The sequence below is a fragment of the Mustela lutreola genome, chromosome 9 (genome assembly GCF_030435805.1).
Source record: "Mustela lutreola isolate mMusLut2 chromosome 9, mMusLut2.pri, whole genome shotgun sequence".
Lineage (NCBI taxonomy): Eukaryota > Metazoa > Chordata > Mammalia > Carnivora > Mustelidae > Mustela > Mustela lutreola.
Window position 1 is genome coordinate 91,834,577 of NC_081298.1, and position 23,914 is coordinate 91,858,490.

The 23,914-nt window shown below is 43.4% G+C and overlaps 1 protein-coding gene and 1 long non-coding RNA gene across 3 annotated transcripts in view; one reads left to right on the plus strand and one right to left on the minus strand.

The window, feature by feature from the left end:
• Window positions 1–23,914, plus strand: part of ANTXR1 (ANTXR cell adhesion molecule 1) — a 220,999-nt gene that overhangs the window by 191,246 nt on the left and 5,839 nt on the right. The gene's annotated exons all lie outside the window — the stretch shown is intronic.
• The window catches only part of LOC131840245 (uncharacterized), a 41,245-nt gene continuing 33,840 nt past the window's right edge, over window positions 16,510–23,914 (minus strand). Inside the window, exons 2-3 of the long non-coding RNA XR_009357291.1 lie at window positions 20,541–20,647; window positions 16,510–16,599 (exon numbers count right to left, since the gene is read on the minus strand). This is a non-coding gene — a long non-coding RNA (uncharacterized LOC131840245). The remainder of the gene's footprint in view (window positions 16,600–20,540; window positions 20,648–23,914) is intronic.

Here is a 23,914-nt window from a genome sequence, read left to right on the forward strand (position 1 = left end):
CCACTTTGCTCTTCTCCTCCCAGGCTCCACCCCAGCTTGTCGGCCACATTCTCACATCTCCTAGGCAGGGATAGGTGAGCAGAGATAAGGGAAAACTAGTTCCTCCTTGGACTGGGACCATTAAGCTGCCTTTGCCTTCTCTGGGCCCAGCACCGTTTTAATGCTGATGTGTTTCTCCCATGGGATGTTCTTCGGAGCTTCCTTCTGGATCCTCTCTCCTGCAATTTCCTTGACATGGGCAGACGTCTCTTCATCCCCAGTGTTTGCCCAACCTCTGCATCTGGCAGTCGCCTCCATTCTCTTGCAGCTGAAGTCCCTCTATCCCACTCGATGGCCTTGTACAGGAGGTGGGCCTGCTTCCACGTGGCCACCGCAGCTCCACGAGAGACACACACGCCACATGTGGCCAGGCCAACGCTACCGCAGCAGTCTCTGCCCTTTGTCACAGGCTGCCCCAGCTTTCTCAGACGTGAGAGCTCTGCATTCTACCTCATTCACCTCACGAGGCTTGAGGGGAAAGCCATGGACACCTGCTCACCACCCATGCCGCTCTACCTAGCGGGAGGGCTGCTGGGGACTCACAGCACAGCAGCAGCTCTCTCCAAGAAATATCCCTACCAATCCTCCCCATCCTGGTCCTTTTTAATATCTTTCCTCTGGCTGAGGGGTGCAAGCATCATGGGGCCAGTTTACAGATGTTGCCTTGGAAATCCACTTTGGGTGATCAGCTACCTCATTAGAATCGCTTGCACCTTGGAACCTAGTCAAAACTTCCATTTTAACATTCATTGGAGACTTATGTCAGATTTTAATTATGTACTCGTTTAAATATAAACCCCACAGGGACATGAACTTCATCTGGCTGATTCGCTGCTGTATAATAGGCACTTAATGAATAATTGTGGAATTAATAAATTAACTTTTAAGTAATGTTGGCCACCTACCCCCAGACTATTAAGTTTTATGTGCATAGGGACTGCAATTATTTTTATTCAATATTTGTCCCCAGTGTCTGGTAGAGCACCAGCCAACAGTAGCAGATGATTTAAAAAATAGTCTTGGAGCGGCGCCTGGATGGCTCAGTGGTTAAGCGTCTGCCTTAGGCTCGGGCCATGATCTCAGGGTCCTGGGATCGAGCCTTGCATCGGGATCTCTGCTCAGCAGGGAACCTGCTTCCCTCTCTCTCTGCCTGCCTCTGCCTACTTGTGATCTCTCTCTCTGTGTCAAATAAATATGTAAAATCTTTAAAAAAAAAAAAAAAAAAAAGTCTTGGAGGGTGCCTGGATGGCTAAGTGGGCTAAGCCTCTGCCTTCGGCTCAGGTCTCGGGGTCCTGGGATCGAATCCTGCATCGGGCTCTCTGCTCAGCAGGGAGCCTGCTTCCTCCTCTCTCTCTCTCTGCCTGCCTCTCTGCCTACTTGTGATTTCTGTCAAATAAATAAATAAAATCTTTTAAAAAAAAAAAAAAGTCTTGGATGAACAAACAACCCTGATGAAAGACTGACTGTATTTCTCCAAACAAGATTCATGCAGGCTCCACTGGCCCAAAGCATCTCTTCCTCCTTTCTTCAAATTCTTCACATGGTCACATGGCCTCAAACTCTATCAGTTAGAGATCCTGTCTGCCACCTGAGTCTTCTTTAATAACGTGCAAAACAGAAGCCATCAGTCATTTACACTTAGGAAGGCAGTTTGCTACAAGGAACTTCCAGGAACCTAGTTGTTGGGGATCTGAGAAGGTATTAGGAGGGAGCACCCCAGAGAGGAGATGCTGGCCTCGAGGCGGGGACACTTGTAGAGATTTGCCAAGCAGACTGAAGACCAGGAGAGGAAAGGCAAATGGGAAATTCAGCCCATGGTTTTTTGGAGACTGCCTTTAACACTCCCTCTGATGGTATTGTTTTTAAGAACCACTTAATTTTTAAAGCTAACAAGAATCTTAGCATCAGAGTCTGCAGTTTTCAGCCATTTCTTTAGCCAAAAAGAGAAGTCCATCTTTAAATAAAATCTTACCAGAAGCCCAGATATGAAAAACAGGTAAGGGAGACGATCTGGTTCTAGATGGGCAGTGGACAGGAAATCAAACACTCACACGCAGTTTTCCCGCCGTTTTCTCCACCTCAGAATTCCTCAGTGCTCAGGAAACACATTGTGTCCTAACATGGTGAGAGACCTGTATTTGCCTCGGATCACTACCATGTCGGCAAGGCTGGGTTCCAGAGACCAAAACAAAAGGACAGTACTAGACCCAACTTCTGCTTCCCTTTTTCAAGAATCAGACCTCTTGCTCCCTCCACTTCCCAAACTCCTCATCTACTCTGTAAATGTTTGCTAAACCAAAGAAAGAGCCCTTTCATGGGGCCACTAAAGACCTCCCCAGGAGTTTAATACAACCAAACATATTTACTAAGTACTTGCTATATCCTTAACCCTGTGTTTGGCCCTCAGAACAAATGACCGTTGTCACTGCTACACTAATCAACACTCTGGTTGCTGTTTGTTCGACCTTTTCTGAACCATCTAAATGGCAACTAAACAGCCAACCCACATCTGTCCATCTTTTCTCTAAATGTGCTGTGAGGCATTGTGTGAAATGATTTGCTGAAATGCAGAGAAACTCCATCTGTCAGCCCCCGACCATGAATCGAGTAGGACTTGCAAAAAAAATGAGGTTTGGCATGATTCGCTCTCTGCAAACCTTTGCTCACAGGGATGACCACCATTTCCTGTCTTTGGAACTTATAAGCCATCTGTTTAATAATCTGTTCTAGCTTCCTGCCAAGGCCTGACGTCCCTCTCACCAGTCAGCAGTTCCCACCAAAAGTGCTCAGGGCCTCAGGGCTTCCCATCCCTGCCGCTGGCCAATGGCCAGGTCATAGAAATGGCTCCCTTGTCCTTCTTCATGAAGTAAGACTACAATGTGTGGAGAGTTCAAGGTAATATCATTGTTTCTATATCGGTCACACCAATTCAAGCCTTAGGATCGCTCAGCTGAGAGCCTAAGAACAGGCTTCGCAATGAAGCACGCTAGCTCTGAAATCCAGCTCTACTGAGTACAGTGCGGTTTTTGGCTACCTACCCTCTCCGAACCCGCAATATGAGCTCACGAGAAGGTGGGAGGGTTAAAGGCAGTATCCTACGTGAAGTGCTTAGCACAATAGCTGGCCCATATCCTTATTGTTGCCAGAAGAAAATGACCTTATCGCAGGTCAGGAATGGAAACCAGGCAAGGATCAGGCCCAGAAGGAGGGCCTGTGTGGGATGGGTATATTCATAGGGGCGTATTTCTACAATGCGTTCATTTTTCTAGGCACTAGGAAGCATACAGGAAGAACCTATATGAGAACAAATGATGAAAATGTCTGTTGCCCTTCAGTCATGTGGTTGTGAATTTGCTGTTTGGGTCAGACAGAAGTCCTAGAAGACTGGCCCCGTGCTGGTTCCTGGAACTGCTTCTCAGAAGAGCACACAGATTATCTCAGGGACAAGTTCTTCAGGCGGCTCCAAAACCCCTGGAGAATTCAGTACAAGGGATTGAGTGTCTTTGAGCACTCTAAAGGAGACACCGAGGAACAGGGCAGTAGGCCCCTCAGAAAAATGTCAGTCCAAAAGAGAAAAGTTCTTATGGGTCCATGCTCCAAGCCCTCCTGGGAAACTTGCAGAAGAATCACTCCATGCCTTTGTTTTGTTTGTTTGTTTGTTTTTAAGATTTTATTTATTTATTTGACAGACAGAGATCACAAGTAGGCAGAGAGGCAGGCAGAGAGAGAGGAGGAAGCAGGCTCCCCACCAAGCAGAGAGCCCGATGTGGGGCTTGATCCCAGGACACTGAAATCATGACCTGAGCCAAAGGCAGAGGCTTAACCCACTGAGCCACCCAGGCGCCCCTCCATGCCTTTGTTGATTGCAATTAAGTTGTCAGGACTCAGCTGCAGTGGATTTGAGACCTTCTGGGTTAATTTCTAAAGCTCATTATCTTGAAAGTACTTGAACTAAAGGCAATAGTAATAGATGACAGCTGAGAATTTTCAAGTTTTATTTTCAGTTCTGAAAAAAGAAAAGAGGGTTGGGTATCCATTTATATTTTCCATACTAAGGATAAGTCAATAAGGGAGATTTCATTGTGTGTGCCAGTCTAAAAAATAATCAATTCAATGTGTCGTAGTCATGGATTCAAACTGCTTTGAAAGCCCAAGAGAAGCAGCCCTCCTCATGGGATGGCATGAAAGTGGCCTGGATAGGTTAGGAGCAGCAGCTGCTGGGAAGGGAGCCTGGAGCTCTATTAGGAGGGGTGGTCCTTCCGGCCTTGACTGTGACCAACTTTGAGCAGGAGTCAGAAATCACAACAGGAGCGAAACTACGATGGCCAGGAACCCAGCACCAACAGGAAAGCCCAGCCTGGCTTACAGGCTTACAGCAGGAATGAAGGGCTAACAAAAAAAAAAAAAAAATTGCCTCAGGCCCACCCAGACTCACCCCCTAACTGGGGAGGGGGATATTGGGGTAGAAGGGACATAAATGGTTCCCAAGGCTAGGGAGCTTGGTATAAAAGGCCCAGGTCCAATTAAAACAAGCCAGGAGCCTTAACAGCTGCCCTATTTTGACATCAGGAAACCCATTTTTAGTTCTGCTAATGGCTGTAATGTACAAAGTTTATGTTTTCATTTCATGGACTTAATTAATGCTTAAAAGAATTAAACCAGGAAGGCCCACGACCACAACTTCCTCATCCACCAGGGATGGGCTACTTTTCCCAGAGCCTGCATTTTACTGAGAAGTCCCCAGATTCTTTATCAGTGTTCCCATAATCCCACTGTGATTTGAAGTACAGTCAGAGCTTGTGTAAGCAAAATGGGCTGTAGGCCTCTGCTGTGATCAGAAAACTTCTCTGCATGTATCTCCTCAAACTACCTACTAGAAATTCTCCAAAAGGAGAAAGACTAATCTCTTTGATTGAAGTTCTGGAGCCTAGTTAACATCCCAGTGTCCACGAGCAGGAGAAAACACACACACACACACACACACACACACACTCACATACATACACCCCACGCCCATGCACCACAAGCCACACAACACTGAGGAAAATTAGGATATCAGTCTCCCTTAACTACCTGGCAAAGTCAATCTTGTTCTTTTATTCATTCACCATTTTTTATATTGCTAATAACTGGATCCTTTACCATGAGCCAGGCTCTGTGCATATACTTAACAAATCCATCATCTTCACATATCACAGGACTTTCTGACTACTTTTAGAGTACACCGAGATGAAGATTCCCTTGGTAATTCTAACTCAGTAGGTCCAGGGTCAGGTTTTGGCATCTGTGTTTTCTAACAAGGAGCCCAGGTGATGCTTATGATCAAGAAGCTCTCTTGGGAATCTTCTCAGTTTGTCCAACTTGCCTTCTTGACAGATGGGGCCCCCAGTTTCCCAGCAGGTGCGATCTCATCACCACAGAGCAAAATAAAACAGGTTGGTCACCTGAGGGAGGGGTGCTGGACTCCCACTGTGGTCTGAGAATCTATCTGATTTTCTTGGGCAGTCCGACAGCAGCCTCAGGTTGACCATACAGTCCAAAACCCCTAGATCTTCTTCACCCTCTGAAAGTGAAGGCCTGGGAGTCCCTCCTCACAGTATCAATTTGCTTTACTTAAGTGGTAGATCTGGCTTTTAGCCCTAAGTAAGAAGTAGTCTTGTTTAATTTGACCTCTGGTTCCAACTTCTCCAGTTCTCTTCAGCACCCTGACTCCATTCTCCCAAGCATCAGGCTCCCCTTGCCGCCAGGAGTTGTTAGTACCTGTGGTGGAAAGTGCTCGTGGACCCTGTTGTCCATCTGAGGCAGGAGCTGAACTTAGCCACAGCCACTTCCCCCAACAGAAGCTGGTCCAAAAGCTATCTTTTCTGTGTATTTTTTGAACAGGCTTTTAGCTACTGAAATCTGATGTAGTACTCTGTGAGGAAATTGGAGAGAAACTGTCCCAAACTCTACATGGTGCATCTTAATCAATTTTTAGCATTAGAGCCATGATTTAAAGAAATGGGAGGCCAACTAACCCGAAGTCTGTTTTGGTTAACATTTATCTTGTTGATGGTCCCATCTATCGAAAAGGCAAAGCTATTTAACAGAAATGTCCATGAAGAGAGCCAAGACAGTCTCATGGCTGCAAAGAAACCTTGGACCTGTGCCCTAACCCTCCTTGTCGTGGCTCAGGTTTTCCATCCATGTGAGAGCATGATGACTCCTGCTCCCTCCTCCTCAGGAAGGGCTCCTGAAGTATCCTTAGACAAGGCCGCGCAGGACTTTGAATTTATGAGGCAAAATTAAACGTTGCTATTGTAGTATGGTTCCCCGAAACTGGGTTTCTTCATCTACCAAGTCTTACCACTGGTGCCTGGAATGATGAGTAATGCCTCCATGTAGGTAAACAGACAACGGAAGGGGAGTTTTCCCCCGTGATGAAGGAGCAACAAGTCAGTGGGTCTGAAATCTTTAGGTCTGAGATGCTAGGAAAATTACTGTTGTAATTACTGTTGTAATTCTGTTGTATATACAACAGAAGAGTCCTCCTTGAATTATATCATATTTACAAATTATAATAATTGCTCTTAAAGCAAGTCTGTGTATCTTGTTCTTTGCTTCTTTAAAACAACTTTCAACATGCTTCAGCTTCCGTTGAATGTACTGCTTAGAATGAATTTATGTTTCAAGCAGTTGACTCCCCTCTGGTGGATGGTAAAGACAGGGTCTGTTGTCTTCTCGCTGAGCAGAGACTGCAGGGGGCTGATCCTGGCTAACCATAAAACTGAAAGATGGAGCCCTGGACCCTTGGAGGTCCTTACACTCTAATGATTCCTCTCCCCTATACCAAATTTGTTGGAGACTCTTAAAGAGATCATCATTACTTCAAATACTACAAGTGATTTTACTTAGTATGTCCTGGGAATACAGCTTAAATGAACTGTTATAACAAAATGAAGATCTATTAAATAAAAATTCATTCAAGGAATAAAGAAGATGGATGGAATGCCACAGAAAAGACTTAAACAGTATCTATTCATTTATACACTGGGAAGTGAAACCACCAGGGAAAGAACAGTGGGGAGCTCTTAAATGACACTACATGTTTGTAACAGCTATTTGTTGACTAAGAGCTATAAAGAGACTCCCCAATTATAGAAGACCCCAAACCAGTGGACGCTCTTCCCATAATAGTCACTTCCCATTGAGATGTACTTAAGGTACTTTTCCAAAAGTATCCGTATAATCATGTACATAAAATACAGTAAAATTTCACATGTGCAGATATCAGAGTCCAGGGGTCTTTTTAGCCCGTGTACCCGAATGAAAGATTATTTCTTTTAAATTCTCCAAATCAAGCCCCAGCTTGTTCCTACATCATAATTCAACTTTGAATGTGAGTGAGAGTAAAAAGGGGACTTGAAAATAAAGTAAAACCCATTCAGTGAGGTCTCAGTTCTAATTCCAGGACAGCTCATCCAGGAGAGTCTGTCAGTGAGTCAATTAAATTTTGCCTGGACTCAGTTTCCCATCTAAAAGAAGAAGAGGAAGAAGGAAGAGAAGAAGGAGAAGAAGACGAGGAGGGGGAGAAGGAGGAGGAGGAAAGGAGGAAGAAGAAGAGAAGGATGAAGGGGAAGAAGGACAGGAAGAAGAAGGGGAAGAAAGAGAGGAGGAAGAAGATGAAGATCATCTTGGTTTCTTGTTGCATCACGCAAAATTAGGGGACTTACTGAAATGTGGAAACAGTGAAATGTGGAAACAAATAAATAAACATATAGCCCCCAAATATTAGTAGTCATCACATTAGAATAGTGAGCCTGGGGTTTTCTTTTGTCTTTTTTTCCATAAAAATTTTAGTGCCCCTAATTGCTTTTATTTAGTGAGTAAAGTGATAACTTAAGAAAAGAGAAAGAAGCAGATCTGAGCTTCAAATGATTGTAGAGCTGGATCTTTGAGGTCTGAGCTAGACTCCCCAGTGGGTAGAAAAATGTTCCAGTTGATTACATCAGAGTGAGGAGGTGTGAGCGGTTGGTCACACCAGGACACCATGGTTCTCTACTGTGGTCACCTCTACTTCCAGTACCCCTAGCACTCAGCATCACCATTGCTTCCATGGCCCGGGTCTTAAGGGACACTCATTTGCAAGGTCACCGTCATTAAAATTCACCCTCCAGTCTTCTTGTCACTCTGTTTGTCTAGTGGCCCCCCAAGGTTTTTGGACTCAGAGATTTGGTCTGAAATTCAATCTTCATTTAGTTCATAATTTTTTCTCTTTACCCAGTGACAGAGTATGATGAGGTCATGTTTTCTGGCATTCTGGCCCAAGATCTGAACCCTTAAAACTGAAAAATATTGAGCGCTTGAAAAGCTAGTGTTCAGTATTCTCTCCATGGTCTTGAGCAGACAGTGATGTTTTCCCAGATGTTAATTCCAGAGTGACAGAACCATCATTGTCCCCATCTGTCCCCATTACAAAATTATAGTCATTCTCTGTAACAGTAGCAATGAACTCTAGTAATGAACAAACAACCCAAGAAAACTGTCTTTTTCACTGGGAGCCTATTTAGTAGTCGACTCTAATGAATCAGTCAGCACAACAGCTGACTGGAAGGGAGGAGGGAATGACCCTGAAATCACCTGGATGGTAAGAAAGAGGATAAAGAGTGAAAAGGTGCCTATGTAGGCCAGTAAATGCCCTGCTTCAAAGTTTCAGAAAATGGACTTGCATTCCACGCTTCTAGAAAGTGCCTACAAGGCGCCACCATTAGTTTATGTACTGTCCTCACGAGAACGTCAGGAACGTCAGATGTCTTGGCACAGTCCTCCACAGCAATTGTCAGAAGCATGCACCTCTTAGTTCAGATCCTGCTCTTCCTTCCCAACACATGGAGCTCTGATAACTTTGAAAGTGGCATTTTCCTCCGAAAAATGACACAAGGGACAAAGGAGTTCAACCCTAATCCCCTTTGTGAAAGTCTTCCTAAAATGTTAACAACTTTGTGACTTGTCCACATTATACCGTGTGACTGACACATGAACAGAACTCTCGTTGGAGATTAGACCAGTCTCTCTTGGGTCTTTGAACAAAATTGGAAAGGTAAGCTCTATGTCCAAAAGAAGCATGGACAGCTTTTTGGTGCCACCTTCCTCCTCTGTCTGTGATTTTCCCAGATGAGGTGGATGAGCTTCTGGGCTAATCTTCTCTTTAAGTTCTCTGCTGCACATGTTCATCCTTTGCCTCCCACCATTCCCATCCACTGTGTCCCTTCTATACCACCCCCAGATTTAATGATCCTGAGTACCCTTTCCATGGCCTCAAAAGGACAAATCATTGCACTACATTCCAGCATTGAAGGTATATCCCTCCCAGGTAACATATTGGCATTTCAAGAGGGATCTCGTGAGATGTCCACAGAGAACACCTAATGTTGAGAAAGGCAGACCCAGTGGTAGGTTGGACATGCTGGGGTGGAGGGTAGAAAGAGGATGTCTCAAGGCAGACAGGTTTTGGAGTTCTCTTCAGCACACTCCCAGGGCTATCCGAGTCATAGAAGGGGAAAGCAAAAGGGAGAGGCTGGGGGAGATAGATGAGCTGAGAAAGAATCACGAGTTGAGAGAAACTAACAATGCAGGCCTCAGCTCCCTCTCCAGATTTGCAATGTGGTCTGTAACCCCATCAGACAGCTTATTTATCAAACACCTAACAAGTGTCTGATGCTATTCCAGAAGCTTCTTTCAGATCAAATAACATGACAGAGTCCCAGCTTTCAAAGAAAGAAGGCTGGAAAACATGGAAGGTCCAGGTAGAAAACACGATGACCAAAAAGAAGACAAAGAATATTGCAATTGCTGTTGGGCTTTGTGCTGACTCCTTATTTTATCACTTAATGGCTGAAGCTCCCAAAAAAGCAGATAAGCCATGAAGAACTGTGGTGTCTCTCCATACTGCCTCACCAGTGCATTCCTCTGCCTCAGACCCAGCCACATCTCTCAGCCTCAAGAATCCTCTTCCTCAGTGAACGAGAAGGAGGTGGTAAGCATGGCAGCAGAAGGAGGAGTAAGGCCAAACCACTAGCACCCCACACACACACACTGCAGGGTCTTTGGAGACAGAACAAAGATGGGATTTACTCAGCATGAGGTCACCTTTCTTTCCTCTGGACTGTCTGGATGTACAGGGTTTATTTGGGTTCTCCGCCTGAATTCACTTCAGAGCTGATTGCTGTGAGCAGGCCAGTGACCCAGCTAGGAGACACCCTTCCATGTATACACACACACACACACACACACACACACACACACACACACACACAATCGGTAAGCTAGAGGCTGGGGAAATACCAAGGGACACAGTGCAGAGGCAGCAGCGTTGAGGGGAAAGCATGCAAGGCTCAGAGTCAGACCAATCCAGATTGAATCCTGTCTCCTCCATTCACTATTTGTATGGCCCTGGGTTTACCCTTCAAGAGCCGCCATTTCTTTGTCTATGAAATGGGGATAGTAATACCCACCTTCCAAGGTTGTGGTGAGGTTTCATAATAACACAGATAAGGCTTGGATAAGTCATGGCCGTCAAAGTTATAACAATGAGCACCCTGTGCCCATTCAATAGGCTTTTAAGCTTGTTCATGGGATACAAATAGGATCATAACATTCCCAGGGCTTAACACAGCCATTTGTCAAAAGTTGCCCCATGTTCCTGGGAAGCAGGGTCCGCTTCTTCATTCCTTTAAGATCCCTCCTACACTCTCACTAAATATCAGTCTAACAAACCACTTCTTTTAGACCCTACAGAACACAGGCTCAGCCCAGCCTGGGGAGAATTATCGCAAATATTTCTTTAGTGCAGCCTGAATTCGTGAGGTGTTTCCAAAATGGAAAGGAGGCATTTTGATACTGCGTCCTGGTCTCATTTCAGATCCAACTCTACATGGTCTCGTAATTAGGAAGAATATTGGGTCCCAGTGGAGGCCTGAAACCAATTTTGAGGTTGGATAACTTAAAATTAATGCTTTACCCCTAAATGAAACCCAGATTTTTCAATGCTATAAATTTTCCATTTCTGTGTCTGGCTGATCGCAAACATCAGCCATGATATTTTAAGGTTTTGACTACTGTCTTCCTTTGGTTTCAATTTGAGAGGCTCTCTGGCAGGAACATACCAGCCCCTACCTGAAGAACACATGAGTCCAGGAAAATTGAGAGGGCTCCTCGGAGCCAGCTGGGCAGAGATCAGCCTATGTCAATTTGGAGCAGGTACCCAACTACCTGGTCAAAATTTAAGAAGCACGCCAAAGCCTAGCCTGCTCCCAGATGATCACAGAACAGCACCCCAGATGATCAGTACTGGGGCAACTCCTTCAGAATTACACATTGTTTTCAGGAGGTTCCATTTAGGAGTAATATAATTTAGGTTAGAGGTTCAGCTGATCTAGAAAAGTCTCAAAATAATATAGGTTTAAACAGGATAGAACCCTTTTCCGCCCCTCTGGGGAGAAGCTGTCCAGGGTCAGGATGGTGGCTTCATGCGCTCAGGCACCTAGGCTTCCTCTCATGTTTCTTCATCCCTACATGTGACTCTCATCTGCAGAATCCAAAAAAGGAAAAGGTGAGGGTATGCCCCTTCCTCTTAAGGCACAGCCTAGAATTTGTAAGCATCACCTCCGCTCACATCCAACCGGTCGGAATATAGGTTACATTGCCACACCTCAATGCAAAGGAGGCCACCCCCATCTGCAAATTCACGCACCACAGTGGGTCAGGTCTTTCAGCAGCATTCACCACCTCTTGAACTGATTTATGCAAGGGATGCTGGGAAATGTAGTGAATGCGAGATGTTCCCATGCGCAGTGAAATTCAGCAGTTCTCCTTCTGGAAGAAGAATGTGAACATGGATATGGAATATAATTAGCCACCTCTGTTATAGTTTACATGTGTGTCCATGGAAAAAAGTAAGTGTTCAGGAATAAGCCTTCATAGTGGACCCAGCACACAGATCAGATTAGAGATAGGTCACATAGAAAGCACCAAGAAGGACTGAAAGGGGAGGCACACAGGACAAGCAAGTTTTGACTGGAAGGAAGACCAGGGAGATGGTACCCGTCTCCAGCAAGAACAGCTGAAGGGCACTGACATTCCATGGAAGGCACAAGTAGAGACATGGAAAGCTAGAAAAGAATGGTGGCAGCACGGATGTACTGGGGCCCAAAGCCAATCCTCAAATGTACAATATTCCTGGTGGCCAACTCTACGAAGGAGCTCTACCTCTTGAACCATTTGCCCTAGCTTCAGCCCAGTCTAAAAGCACATGTCGTTCAAAAGAAAGAGTTGAGAGGAACACTGGATGTTAAGGGTCTGCCTTCGGCTCCGGTCATGACCCCAGTATCCTAGGATCAAACCCCAAGTCGGGCTCCCTGCTCAGCGGGGATTCTCCCTCTCCCTCTGTTCCTCCCCACCCCCCTCATTCTCTCTCACACTCTCTCTCTCTCTCTCCCTCTCAAATAAATAAATAAACAAACAAAAATAATCTTAAGAAAGAAGAAGGAAGGAAGGAAGGACAGACAGACGGGTGGAAGGAAGGGAGGGAGGGAGAGTTGAGAGTCAAACAGACCTGGATTCAAATCTCTATTCCGTCATTTGCTGGCAGAAAGACTCTGGGCAAATTCCTTTCTGTTCCAAGCCTGTTTCTCCATTTTTGAATCAGGGCACTAATACTAACCACTCATGTTATGAAGAGTGCAAAATGAGACGATGTCTATAAAAGAACTAGTACGCAGCCTGGCACAGTGGACGCACTCAGTGAAAAGCAGAGGTGATCAGCATGAAACTTTTCGCTTCGTCACAAGCACGGGTCCCACAGATAGGGAGCTGAGCCTTTCGGACAGGGTCATGGGTAGGAAGATGGTACCCTGAGAACCTAGGGAACACATACACATTTAGGATGCCACCTGCCAACACAATGTTGTCATCATAAAAGTATTGTTCTCTTGTGAAATCAATATTCCCAGTCTGGGGAGAGCACTTTGGCTGCTACCAGGCAGAGGAAAAGAACTCATTCTAAATGTGGGATTCCTCACACTGTACCAAAGAAGAAGGCAAACCTTCATGCATGAGCTTCCATAAACAGAGCAGGATGAGGCTAGAGCTATACAACAGAGGAATAAGTAATTTCATGATTTCACATTTTGACAGCCAAGCTAAATAATGCTGCAGGCCAAGCCATCACTGTCAGCTTATCTTCTGGCACCACTTTTTTAAGGCAAATACCTCAACATCAATAAAATAATGATTATATTAATGACCTTTCTAAGTAGTGAGAACCATTTAACTGAGGACATGGACAGGGCTGTGAAAATGTTCTCAAGATTGTTAACCGAGAGAGAAGCTTCAGAAGAAAATAGTTCATCCTGGGTCAGACTTCCACTCACTCAGCAGGACCCGGCCACAGTTTTTTTTCTTAAATCTTAAAAAATGTAGATTAAAGCACCATTATTTCTGAGACTCATTCAAAATGTCGAGTAAAACCAGACTCTAAAACCACACAGCTTAGCAGGACCCCTGGTGCATACAGTGAACTTGATGCCCTCAAGGAAGAGGGGGTGGTCAACACCCGTGGCTGGTTTTCCTTAAAAGCAAAATTAAGAAACATTAGAGTATGCTACCCTGGGTCAGACTTCTCAGACCTACTTCCTCTTGAGCCAACAAACACTTTCAACTAATTCCACCTCTAAGGTATACTTTCTGTGGTATTTCCGCTTATGTCTTCACCTTGCTATCTCGAAATTCAGCCTGAATTTTTAGAGCCAGTCCCCACTAACAGCACTGTGGCCACCTGATCGCTCTCTTCCTGGATCTCCTTTCTCGATTTCTATTTTGTATTTTTTTTTTAATTTCTCAGAACTAGACAGAGGCAGACAACCATGCCATGGTTTTCTATATAATGGTGAGACTTGAAAGAGGGTATTTAAGCATCAGAATGTAAAGTTTCATTGGTAAAACAATTCATTATGGCACCGTGTAGATTTCTTTGTTGCCTGCACTGGTTTGTCAAACTTTAAAAAGACTGCCTTGTCAGAACGGCAATTTGAGCACATATGTTAAACTTGACTGCAGAATCAGGGCAGACTTTGTAGCTGGGAGCTACCCACTGGCAGCCTGGGCAGAGGTGAGAGGGTGTCTCGGGCCCAACTCACACAAGGAGGCTTGCAAGTGTGTTTCTCAGTCCTCTCCCAGTTTGGCCTTTGCTCATCATCACAATAGCCTACATTTCATAATTAGTAGTGCAGGATGATACCAAGAAACAGAAAGGGAAATGTGTGATGGTTGCCTTTGGGGTCATATCTTTGTCTCATCTAGGGATCTCATTTTTCTCCAGGAGGCCCTTGGTCTCTAGTGATGTGAAATTCTAGCCAAGCCGGCAATAAGTAGAGCACAGATCTGAATCTTTACCAGACAGCTTTGGGAAGAGTGCCAAGTTAAGAATCCAAAAAACAGAGGAAACCTACAACAACCACCATTTTCAGCTCTACAAACCAGGAATGACCTGCCCAGACAAAGAGATGAGTTGCTGCTCATTTCAGTATTGCTCCATAAAAAACCACTCCAAAATACAGTGGCTTTGAACAACAGTTTGCTGATTTCTCTTACAGTTCTGTGGGTTGACCAGAATCAGCTGTATAATTCTCACTTGGCATCTCTGATGAAGTTGCCATCAGAGAGTGGCTAGGGCTGGAGTCAAAAGGAGGTCGACTGGGTTAGGCATTCAAGAAGGTTGCTTCCCTCACTTGTCTGTCCTCCACCATCCTCCACATAGCATAGAGGAGAGTAGGGCAGAGGACCATGGAGTAGCCTGGACTTCTTACATGGAGGCTCAGGGCCTCAAAACCAGGAAGCAGAGTTACAGGTGTCTTAATGTCTGGCTCAAAGCTAGTACAACATCACTTTCATCAGATTCCATTATTCCAAACTGTTAACAAGCCAACCCAGCATGGAGGGGTGGAGAAATAGATTCCTCCTCCCCATGGGGGTGTGGCCTCTGCACACAGGAGAGATGGAATTAATACCAGACGTCTTTCCAGACAAGCTACCACCAAACTAGGAGAGGGAGTTGTTTTTAGAACAAAAGAAATTTGGGCAGCTCAGTGGGTTAAGCCTCCTCCTTTGGCTCAGGTCATGATCTCAGGGTTCTGGGATTGAGGCCCGCATTGGGCTCTCTGCTCTGCAGGGAGGCTGCTTCCCCACCCTCACCTGCCTCTCTGCCTAATTGTGAGATCTCTCTCTTTCTGTCAAATAAATAAATAAAACATTTAAAAAAAAAAAGAACAAAAGAAATTCTCTCTACCTTGACTACTCTGAGGGAGACCCACTCCCTACTGTTCTTGACTGGCCCAATGACTAAGCAGCAAAATAAAATTTGAGCGAATATAATTGTTTAAAATATCAAGGGGGGATACTTAATAAACCCACAGCACCCTTAGACTTTAGCAGAGCAAGCAGATTAAACAAACAAGCAATATAGAGGCTTTACTCTAATAAAAAATGACTAGTGAATATTTATCTAACAGTGCAGCCATCAAATTGAGAATTCACATTACTTTTAAAACTTGTAAAAATTGGGCGCCTGGGTGGCTCAGGGGGTTAAGCCGCTGCCTTCAGCTCAGGTCATGGTCCCGGAATCCTGGGATCGAGTCCTGAATCAGGCTCTCTGCTCAGCAGGGAGCCTGCTTCCCTTCCTCTCTCTCTCTGCCTGCCTCTCTGCTTACTTGTGATCTCTCTCTGTCAAATAAATAAATAAAATCTTTAAAAAAAAAAAAAAAACTTGTAAAAATTAACTATAACTTAGGCAAGAAAGAAAACCTGAAAAAAGAGAGAAAGTATTTGTATAGGCCACAAAAAAAAAAAAAAAAGAAAGAAAAAGAAAGAAAAAAGCTGGAAATTAATAAGAGATTAAACATTTTTTAAAGCACTCATAAATTACAGTTGCGTCTAATAGGAAATCAAAACTACAATATGGGATTTTAGAAAATAATGACAATTAGAACACCATAGTAAAAACTTAGAGGTTTGGAAAACTCATAGCCTTAAATGTTTTTATTATTAAACAAGAAAAATAAAAATAAATGAGTATTCAGTTAAAACTTAGAAAAGAATATGAAACAAATCTACAGAAAGCAGAAACAAGGAATCTATGAATATAAGAACAAATTAATGAAAATAAAGCAAAATCAGTAGAAATGAGAAATAAGTCTCAAGATTTTTGAGAAATGTTAATATCATTGGCAAATCTTTGAAAGTCAAAAAAGTCAAAATGTGCAAATATGTATAATGTTAATGATTACAAAAGAGATATCACCACAAATAGAATTAAATGTGAGAATTTCCTTTATGCCAAGCACAAACCTACACAAATGCTTAAAAAATCTTGATAAAATGGGAGCGCCTGGGTGGCTCAGTGGGTTAAAGCCTCTGCCTTCATCTCAGGTCATGGTCCCGGAATCCTGGGATCGAGCCCCGCATCGGGCTCTTTGCTCGGCAGGGAGCCTGCTTCTTCCTCTCTCTCTCAGCCTGCCTCTTTGCTGTCTGTCAAATAAATAAGTAAAATCTTTAAAAAAAAAAACAAAAAAAACTTGATAAAATGAATGATTTTCTAAGAAAGGATAAATTATGGAAATGAACTCACAAACAGTACAAAACCTGAATAGGTCAATACCTGTGGCAAAAACTTTTAAGGTCATCCAAGAACTGCATTCTAGAAAAATAGCATCTCTGGAAAGATTTAGAGATAATTTTCTCATGCTCTCGATGAACAAATAACTCCTATGCTATTTCAAAAATATAGAATATATTAAGAAATGAAAATCTTCCCCATTTCTTTCGTAAAGTTAACATAATCTTGAAGACAAAAATAACACACAACAAAAGAAAGGTGGCCAATCTCACATAGGATGTTGGATACAGAAATCCCAAGTCAAAGATTAACCACTGATTCTAGAACTTCCCAGAAGTTTATTGAAGATGTGTTAGGGAAAATCAGAAGTTAGAAGGACTCTTAATGCCCAATAAAGAATTTAATAACTGCATTTGATGCTTCCATGTGATAGACAATTATGCAATCATTGCAAATCATACCAAAATTGGCAGGGAAGAAATGGTCACAGCATATCATTTAAAAACTTTTGTACAGAACGATTCCCATTTTTATAAACTCATGCACGACTGTGTGTGTGTGTGTGTGTGTGTGTGTGTGTGTGTGTGGTCTGAAAGAATAAGCACAGCATGGTAATGCTCTAAGGGTTAGAACTTAAAATCCTTCTCTTCTTCTCTTCTTTTTCGTTCTTTTGTACATTTTCCAAATTTTCCACAAAGAAAATGTAGAACTTTGTAATCAGATGAAAAAAAGGGAATTTTAATTTTTTAAAAAGATTTTTTTATTTATTAATTGAGAAAGAGAGAGAGCCTAAGCAGGGGGGAGGGTTAGAAGGAGAGAGAAAAGCAGACTCCTGCTGGAGAGGGAGCCCAACACAGGGGGCTCAATCCCAGGACCCCAGGATCATGACCTGAGCCAAAGGCAGATGCTTAACCAACAGAGCCACCCAGGCGCCCTGAATTTTATTCTTAAATAACTCATAGCTCAGTAGTAATCCTTCAGAAGTCCTATGCCTGCACCTGTCCCATTTTTATTTCTGCCCCTTCATTTTCCTAGTTTCCTTTTATTACCAAATGTTTCCTTTCTGCTTTCATCTTACCCTCAGTTTTGGCCTCCAAAGAAGTTATTATGGAAAGCGTGCCAGCACGTGTGTCAGCAAAATGAATCAAAAAACTAAAAGTGTTGACCTTGGATCCTTTCACGCGAACAGCACATAAAAGGCAGGCTGCTGTGTGAGATTTATGGGAAGGGCGAGTTTGAGGTGGAGGGAAGGCAGTCAAGAAGGACCCTACCACCACCATTCACAGCACACCCTCCCTGTTACCCTCAGCTCCAGCTCTGGGGAAGGGGAAAGAAGCAGGACAGGTATCTCTATGCCATTTTGTCCCTGTCATGGAAGTGGGCCTATGAATGAATGCTGTCAAACAAAGAGCCAGAGTACTGGGGTTTCCTTTCAGAAATGGTCCAAAGCTGAGGTGTAGGGTTCAAAGAAAGAGAAGGAAATGGGATGGCAGAGTAGGTGCTTGTGCATGCTGAGGCACTTGGGTATTTTCCTACGGAAGGTGGGAAGACATTGAAGAGTTTAAGCAGTAAGTCAACTTTGAATGTGTGTCTATGTGTATATAAAATTTTACAAATATATGCATATATACCTCTTATATATGTGTGTAAACATCCACGTATATATGTATGTATGTACAGATTTTCATTTATGTGTGTATGTGTATAAATTTCACCTGGGAACCAAAACATAACTAGAAAAGAGAAAGGCTGAAAACAGGAAAGCCAGTTTACTTACTGGCCCAAGTTATAGAAGGCTGAGTGACAGGGAGGGTAAGGAGGAGTGAATGGATATGAAAGATCTTTTAGAGATAGAATCAGAACTCTGTTTCTGACTGCCTCAGTTAGTAACTTAGTTGTAATTCCAAATACAGAGAAGACAGGATCTGAGTGGCCTAGCTCAGGTTAGGTGCTCACCTGTGGTCTAATCAACTATGGTCAAGGCCAGGGTCATGGAACACAAATATAGTTGTTATGGGACGTTTATGGGATTAATTGACTGATATCTCTCTCCTCCTCCTGACTGATATCTCTCCTCCTCTGTCTCTCCTATTTTTCAAGAGAGCAGGGGCTGTTTTTGGCTGCTCCTCGCTGAATTCAGCACCTTATAAGGTGTCCAGAATATAGCTGGCATTCAAAAACCATTTGTCAAAAGAACGAATGTACACATAATGAGTGGAGAGAAACATACATGGAATAGGAGGCACTATTAAGCCACCTAATCCAGCCCTCCATCCATTCATTACTCATGTGTCTCATTTATCACTAGAGCACCAACTTCAGCAGGATTACGTCAATTGCCTTCAATACCCCAGTGAGTTTTGTGGTCTAGCCTAAGAACCAACCGCCATATACAAGAGTGACTTAAGTGAGAAACTATGCTAATTCTAAACAACTGACTTGAAACAAACCTTGAAAACCCTATCCATTTGTAACTTGAAAAATACCTCCAAACAAGACAATCAATAGAAGAACCGAGCTAAAGAGAAAAGGTATTTGTCAGAAGAAACTTGGCATACATGTTACACTTTTTCCATCTGATTATTTTAGTCTTCTTCCTGTGAAATCCAATTTCCTTAAGTGACCTCTGTTCATAGGAAACTATTTGGTTTAATCTCTGGGAGCCATAGCATATTTTTAACCATCTCCAAAGGCCAGCTCCCTCTCCAATGAGCGTGCCTGATACCCAAACAGATGTTTTATAACACTCAGCACACATGAGCTCACCACTGGCAAGTCTTTTGCACACAATCAGCCCACAGCTCTTCTCACATCTCCCCTGTCATGCCACAGACCCAAATACAGGACTCAGAGGCAAGCTTGAGTTCTTACCACAGTAATCAAAGAGCAGAAGATGGAGAGTACAGTTTTGAATTTTCAACTTATTAATATTTTATAAATCTAATGATGAACCCAAAACTATGCAATACGAAAAGTTAGCCAAATTCATCAATATAAAAAGACTTGCAAACTGGCTGTCCCCAGAGAATTCAGATTACAGTATCTGAGCAAAAAGTCTCAAAAGCAACTCAAATTTTGATGGACCTATAAAATATCAGAGCTGAAAGGCCCCATGGATATTGTCAAGCTAGTGCAAGAACTTTATTTTATATATGAAGACACTTAGGCCCATAGAGAGAAAGGGACTTACTCAAGGTTTTATAATGAGTGTGTGAGTTGTAGAACTGGTGGTAGAACTCTGCCTCCCAGCCCTGACCCACAGAGCAGAAGACAGCCCCACACCACCAGTTTCCTGTCTCTCTCCCCCGTGGACCATCAGTGTCTATGGTTCAAAGCTAGGAAGAAGGCAGAACCCAGTCAACGAGATCTTTGATCTTTCATGACTACACCATGATTGTTCAGAATGTGTCACCTCCAACTAAGATAAAGAGTTTCGTTGAAAAATGGTTTCATCAGACAAATCAATCAAAAGTAACCCCAAAAAAGTATTCTTAGAGGTAACATGTCAAAATTTCTAGTGTGGAAATCAAAGGGAATCATAGCATTCGTGGCACCTCTTCCCCAAGAGCCTAGAAGACAGCCCAATGAGACCATGAGGGCGTGACTGAGGAGACCTAAATTCATAACTGCAAGCTCATGGGCCTTTGATCCTTTGAGAACCTAAACTTGCAGGGAAGAATCTGAGCTAAGAAGGCTTGCTCCACCTCAGAAACCGTTGGGGATATAAACAGTACTTGTTGAGCACCAACTTAAATTTAATAAATAAATAAATAATAAATATTTAATAAATATTTAATAAATTTATAAATATCTCCAGAGGAGAAGACCCAGAGGCCACCTCAGAGATACTCACCCACCAGTTGGGCAACAATGTCGACAGAGAAGAATACCAGATGGCACGTTATCTTCTTTCATTGAACAAATTTTTGCACAGGGCTTCAGGTGGGCCAAGTTGGACATCTGCAATAAAAAAATAAAAAATTAATTTAAATATGTAAGCAAGGACCAAATCACAAAGAGCTGCATATGCCATCAGAGGTATTTAGATTTTATTCTAAAGATAACAGGGAGCCACTGAAGGATTTTGAAGGATTTTGAATTGACCATACTTGTGTTCTGGAAAGATCTCTTGACAGCTACATCAAGAGCTGATGGATTGTGGCCAAGAGCTAAACTGTATGATACCATCTACAAGTGAGTCGGGAAAATATTTACATTTTTAGTCTATATTCAGGATAACCGAGGAAAAAAGGATAAGTGCCTAAGGCAAGTAGAGCTGGTTTTAATTCCACTTCTACCATTTACCACTCTATCATCTTGGGCGCCGTATTTAAATAAGCCCATGCCCTCAGTCTCTTTTCTGTACAGTGAAAATAATGAGTAAAAATGTTGCGCCTCGACATTCCTAATAATCCTCTCAACACCATAAGATTCAGTCAAATCAAAATGGTGCTTTCTAGCCTAGGAGAAAAGCCACCTAACATCCTGCTAAGACACCACTTAGCAAGAGATATTACTGCATTTTCTTCTTAGAATTTAACCAGAGTATTTTGTTGCTAATGTGTGAAAATAATTGGCACTCGTACTTTGTAAATGAGCAAGCCGAGGTAAACTGAGGTCAAAGCCGAACATTGGATCCAAATCAAGCCTCCCAAAAACAATCCTGCAAAGAATTTAACTGGGTTACAAAGACCAGGGTATGAACTGAGAGCTCCAGTCGTCCTAGCAACCTTTTAAGCAAACACTGGTGCAGATTTGCTGGCATATATGACACTGAGAACATCTGGCCTTTCTATTATCCTCTCACAAGCAAAAAATGATGTCCTGTAAACTGATCTTTAGGCCAATTATATGGTCTAAGTGTTACAGTGTTTGTGTTGGCTCCTCCAGTTCCAGGTTTTAAGAACTTAATTTGTAGCCACACCCCTCCCCGAAGTCCTAATTGCATCTTACTGTAACTGACCCCAGGGATTTGTTTATGCCAAGTTTGTACCTTTCTTCAGGACGATAAATATGTGTAGATGCATCATCAGTCAACTGTGTGTGCAAAGCATGGTGGGAGGTCCTATAAGAATCAGTTACAGGAGTTTCGTGCCATGGGAAGGTAGAGAGAGGGCATAAGACAATGGACTCTGGGGACGGCTCTGGTCCCATGTTCAGGGCTACATTCCCCCCTCCTACACCAGTTTTGTTATGGAAGCCAGGTGCGCACTGTGGAGGCTCTAGGCTGCCACTCACTTAGAAGGCACTAAACTAGGAGTCAGAAAACCTGATCCTACCTCCAACTGGCCTTCCTACCCTAGACAAGGTCATTATTGTGTCTGAGCATCTGTTTCTCCATCTAGACTCCATTTCAGTTACAAACTCCATGTGGTAGGCACTGTTCCAAGGCCTTCATCAACATTGATTAAGTTAATCCTCGTAATGACTCTAAGTGGCAGGCGACATTATTATCCCCACCCCATGTCACGCAGTGGGGGCATGGAGGAGACAGTAAGCTGGCCCCCACCCAGTCTTGCCTGCTTACTAAGAGCTCTGGGCTGCTGTGCTCAGCTCTAATGGGCTGGGGTACCTAATGAACCATCTTTTATTCTGTAGAATCCTTTCACACTTTCTTGAAGACATATGGGGATCCTAATCTGGGTTATGAACCCATGTACTGGTAGAAGAAGGCGGGGAGCTCCTGATTTTGTCTCTGGACAAAATAGCCTCTGATAAAAATATTAGCATTACAGTGTGTGAAACAGTAAACAGTCCTCTGAATTAGCATCCCTCCTCTCTCTACTGCAGCCCCCCCCACCCCACCCCAGGGAGGGAGCTGTGGGATGGCCAGCCCTCAGGGAAATCTGAAGCCATATGGGGACTTGACCCCAGGCACCAGCAACTCCATCTTCAGGATCAGAATTCTCCTTCATCTTCAGAGGAAATGAATCTTTTGAGCCTCTTTATCTGACTTGGCCTGTCTAGGAACAAAGGGCAGAATATGTAGTACAGTAAATCCCAACTCTGAGTCGTCCATTACAGGAATTTATCACAGATGGTAATCATTAGGACTTTAACATTCTTGAAGGAAAGAGCTTTATCCAGAATTATAAATAAACTATTCCCAAGGCTTAGATTTATAAAGCCGTGCTAAAAAACAAAATTCAACTGAATAAAATTTAAAGATCTTATTGGCTTTACTCAACAATTCATGAATCAGGCTATATCCCAGCTAGCAAATAGAAAGGAGCTCCAAGGAGCTGTACAAAATGGAGACTTTTATAGGCAGAAGGGGGCAGGGACAGGAAAGAGTGGGTTACCTCATCTTTCTTTGAGGGACAGAAGGGACCTTTCAGGCAGATTACCTCACTAATGCTGACCAGGAAATTCCAGATTGACAGGTTTAAGATTACACTTCTGGGAATGTTTGAAACTGCAATTAAGTTAGGTATTGAATCTTGATTTGCTGACATGGGGATTAGCATAGGTGACTCCATTTTAGGCCTGTTGTCTCTCTTTTTTTAATAGCTGTAAGAGGATTGCTTAGGGGGTGCCTGGGTGGCTCAGTCATTAAGTGTCTGCCTTCGGTTCAAGTCATGATCATGATCCCGGGGTCCTGGCATCAAGCCCCATATTGGGCACCCTACTCAGAGAGGAGCCTTCCTTCTCCCTCATCCCTCCCCCTGCCCCTGCTCCTTCTCTCTCTCGTTCCCTCTCTCTCAAATAAATAAATCGAATCTTTAAAAAAAAAAAAAAAAAAAAAAAAAGGAGGGCTTCTTGGACAACTGGGAACTTATAGCACTGGGTTACAAAGTCAACCTAACCTGTAAGAGCTTCACACTGACTGACCTGGGAATTCTGGGCAATGCCATGAGGAGATGGGGACTTATTTCTGCAGTTAGCTAGCCCCCAATCAGAATTTAACAAGGTTAGGCTTTGTTCTAACCTCATGAAATGCAAACTCGGGAATGGGGTGCTGGCATCTAAATATGGCATTGTAATTCCTAAGCCAGTGGTGGAGCAGCAGAGTGCAAAACAAGGCTGCTGCCTTCCAGAAGTTTCTCATCTGATCAAGGAGGCAAGGCATTCACCAATCAAACAACTAGAGATTATAGTTTGCAGGCTTCTGTGTGTGACATAGACTGTAACTAGAGAATCCAAGGAGGGAAGAAAAGGCTACATGAAGGCTGAAGTCATCAGGGAAAGATTGGGGGGTGGGAGGAGTAGGGGGAAGGAAGGGACTGA